Raw genomic sequence first — 4,430 nt, 5'->3', positions numbered from 1 at the left:
TTGGGCAGGTAGCATTGTTGATAGGAGATCTACGAGTGGCTTCATGTTCTCTTTTGGGAGTGCTGCTGTTACTTGGAGCAGCAAAAAGCAGCCTACGGTTGCTTTATCGAGCACAGAGGCCGAGTACAGAGGTGCAGCAGTTGCGGCGTGCGAGGTAGCTTGGCTACGCACATTACTTGAGGACTTGGGAGTGCAGGTGGACCAGCAGATTTTCATCCATTGTGACAACCTCAGCAACATGCAGTTGGCTAGGAACCCAGTGTTCCATGCCAGGACCAAACACATAGAGGTCCATTACCACTACGTTCGAGAGCGAGTGTTGGCAGGCGACATCGACTTGGTCTACGTCAGCACAGAGGAGCAAATAGCGGATATCTTTACCAACGCCCTCGGAGCTGAGAAGCTTCGACGTTTCCGGACTATGCTTGGACTCTGCGACATGCAGAGCTCGAGGGGGATTGTTGAGATGTCGAGCTCTACACCTTGAGCTGGCATCCACTACGGGTCTTGGCCGCTTACGGCATTTACTCACTGGCGCGTTAGGTGACCGACACGGAGGATCTCTGCCAGTGATTCTACAACTGGACTACACTTATAGTGCCAGCCTAGTACGCTTCTAGCGAGTTCACACTTAGTGACCGCATGTACATATGTGCTACTTTTCATCTTTAGCACTTAGTCATTTTGTACTCTCTTTTCTGTGAAGAAGAAGAAGAAGCTTTCCATCTCTGTGTGCTTTGTGCTTGTCTTGTGTAGCTCTCTTGCATCCTAATTCTTTACATCCTCTACCATACCAGTATCAGCTGATTCCACCAACCTCCTAGTTAACTGAACTGATCTTTCCCCTGTGTTGATTTGAGTAAACTGATCTGGGAATTGCTTTTTCTGTTGTCGGCCTGCTCTTTATTTAGTAAAACTGCATTTAAGTCAATCTTTGCTAAAGGAAATATGTTCAGAGCTGATAACATTCGTTCGATCTTCTTTGCCCTGTACTTCTGTCATAACTCCTTTGGCCTCAGCTCTTTTCTCCAACTCCTAGTATTTTTCGTCTAGATCTGAATTCTGTCGCTGGCCCCTTCTATTGTTAAGGTTTGATTTGCATAGTCATGAACAGCATGTGCCCATGGGCTCCCTAGCAGCATCCCATATGCCCCTTGCACATACACAACTAAGAAGTTGGTTTTAAATTTTTCCCTGGGGTGAAAGCATGTTAACCAGTCATGCTTTTTCATGTCCCGGACAATGCTAACTAGCACAACTTTGACATATGCTAACTAGTACAATAACTTGAGCTACATCTCGAAGATCTATGACATATGATATATCAATAGAAAGCACTTGAAACAAGGAATCCAAATGTACAACCTCCGACAAATTTTGATATTATTTGTAAAAAATTTACCGGATGCCCAACTTTTCGAAGATGTGCTAACTTGAAACTGCTAGCTAGCACAAAAAGCGCGACAGGTTAACACGCTTTCACCCTTTGCCTACTCTTATCTGCATATTTTCAACATGCGCGTAGCTTGTACCACTCTGTGATCTTGATTCGTGATGCCCATTCTCTGCAGGAGATGAACTTCCATTATATTGACTCCTGCTCCCCCATCCAAGATAACACTTGAAAGAGGTTCCCATTGCTTCCTAACCTTGTAGTCCACCTGAATGAGCGGAACTTCATCATCTCGAACGATCGTAAGGTCCACTGTTCTGGCCTCCTCTTCAGCTTTCCTATGCTGTCTGATGAAGTTTGCCACTTCAGGCAAGGTTTTTCTGATATCCTCTAGCTCTACAGTCAACTTCTGAATTCTATCATAAATTTTAACATGGATTTCTTATTTCTCTTGGTCAGACTGGTTGTTAGATCTCGAAGAACTGGATGTATCTTCACACTGCCATTCCTCTCTTGCAGTGCTTCCAATCCTTCTATCAACTCTCAATTCATCAGCCATTCCTTGTACCGCAACAAGCATGGTCTCAGGTATTCCCGTTACTGGCTGATCTTTCTCAGTTGATTGGGCTGGTATCTTCTGAATGAATCTGGCTTCAGAACTTTCTGGCTGCTCTGGTAGCTTCTTGGCTAAATCCTCTGTGATTTTAGATGCTAGTTCTCTCTGCTCTTGCCATTCATCTACCACCTTCTCTTTACCCTTGGCCTTCCAAATTTCTCTTTGTTGAGCCCACTTGCTGTTGTCAGTAGTGACTGCTTTCTCTGAAGTATATGGAATTTCTTCAATTACTACGCCCTTGCTTCTTGTGACTACCCATACTGGGACTCGCTCTGGTGCTTTAGCCTCAGTAGCAGTAGTTGCAGGTGCATATGGGCATTGGGCTGCGAAATGGCCGTACTTCCCATAGTAAGTATAGCAATTCATAATCCGACTTTGGAAGTTGCCACGTCCTCTGCCTCCGCCTATACCCGTTTGGAATTGGCCGCATCCTTGACCAGTACCACTGGTACCTGGTCTCTCCTCCCAAGATACTTTGGCGGTTTCTACTTTCATTGGTTCAGTATAGGCTACCATTGATAGGTCTTTGCCCTTCTTAAAGTGATGAATCCTGATACCACAATTGTTCCATAAATGAGCAAGAGCCTTACAGTAAGTACATTGTGGGCACGTGTTGGAGATATGGTCCTTGGATTTGCATTTCGAACACCAAGTCTCCATCTTTCGAACTGGTTGTCTGGTGTGGCTAATCTCGGCAATCTGTCTATCCATTTTTTCAATCTTCTTGGTCCAAGATCCCTTCTTTGACTTATACTTGGACCGTTCATTAGAGATTCTTTCAGAGCTGCTGGACACCTCACTGGAGTCAGAATTCTCAGTAGCAGAGCTACTGCTACTGGATCTTCTCTTTTTGTGGCTCTTTTCCTTCTTGGCCTACTGTTCCAACTTCAGTGCCCATTGTACTAGATCATTGAATTTCTTGGTTGGAGCTGGTACCTCCTGATCCCTAAGCATTTTGCTTCTAAAACCATTCAAAAACCATGCCCTCAACCTCTTCTCGGATGGCGGTTCCAGTAACTGCTTGGTTAGCTCCTTGATTTTTTCCACATAACTTCGGACTAATAGATTCCGCTGCTTGATCTTATCCAATTCACAGAGGATATCTCCTCTATTGTCAAAATATTCCAGTTTGAAGGCTTTAAGCAATTTCTTGTAGGATCTGAGATGACAGGCGGGGTAATGGTAATACCACTTTCTCGCTGCCTCCTTCAAGGTTTGCGGAAAGTATTTCTCCCAATCATCTTCATCAATATTTTTCAATTCATTATACTGCTCAAAAGCCTGTATGTGAACGTCTGGATCATCCTTCTTACCTCCCTTGAATATTGGAAAAGAAATTTTCAAGGAAGCTGTGTAATCATTTCGATTACCACTGATTCTGTCGCTTCTCTTTTTGGATTCAGAACGGCGCTTAGAAGTCTTCTTGCAATTGTTAGTGTCTGCATCCCAATCAATGTCTGTTTCTATCTCTGTGTAAGTGTTCTCTTTGGCCTATCGGCTAGAAGTACGGTGACTGCCTTTACTTCCCTAGGTACCCTCATCTCCCTGCCTGGACCAAGAACTCTTGGCTTTCCGTGCTTTCCTTTTTGCCCGTCTGCATCGAGAATGACTGGAGTGCTATGAGTCCTGCATCTCATCAGCCTGATTATGCTCCTTGTGAGCCTCAGTGCCAGTCACCTTCTCTTGCTTAGGGTTAGACTCTCTTCCCGACTCCTGAGGAAGAGGATTAACACGGATGGTGGATTTTCGGCCACGACTGGATTTGGATGCCCATTGCTGAAAACTTCCAACTAGGAGAAGAGTCTTTCAGTCAACAAGCTTCAGCTCGAGCCACCGTGATCGCCAAAATAGAATTGGAGCTGATCTCTTGAGATAGCCAATTCCAGTGTTAGAAGATTTCGGCTCTACTGATGATGTATTAGTTTAGACATTCGACTAGACAGAGAATCAAAAACTGAAATGGAATTTATCTACTAGAATGAGAACCAGACTATGTACTGAGAATAATATTCAGATTCAGATTCAGAGTACTGAATACAGAGTAAGTGTAACTGGAATATCTGTCGTGATTTGAATTACAGATGAAAGATTACAGCCAGTATGATGTGATTTACAGATAGAGTACAACCAACAACAACTGCAATTGATTGACAACTCAAGTACAAATGCCGTCAAAATGCTAATCCAACTATGTTCAAGATTTTGCTAACCCAAATGCCAATCCGATTACAATGTGATGGGCCCTATTTATATACCTAGCTTGGGTTTACCATGGTTATTATCGTAGTAATTACTAACTAATTCACTGTCCATCTCATAAGAGAACGTTCCCACTTAGTGAAACTGTCTCAGCCGTCTACAAGGGTACTCAGCTTGAGGCTAAAAATTTGTTTAGTACTGATGTGACCCAATTAAGGATGA

Source organism: Adiantum capillus-veneris, chromosome 23, assembly GCF_014529385.1.
Source record: "Adiantum capillus-veneris isolate H3 chromosome 23, ASM1452938v2, whole genome shotgun sequence".
NCBI classification, from domain to species: domain Eukaryota; kingdom Viridiplantae; phylum Streptophyta; class Polypodiopsida; order Polypodiales; family Pteridaceae; genus Adiantum; species Adiantum capillus-veneris.
This window is presented reverse-complemented; position numbering follows the sequence as displayed.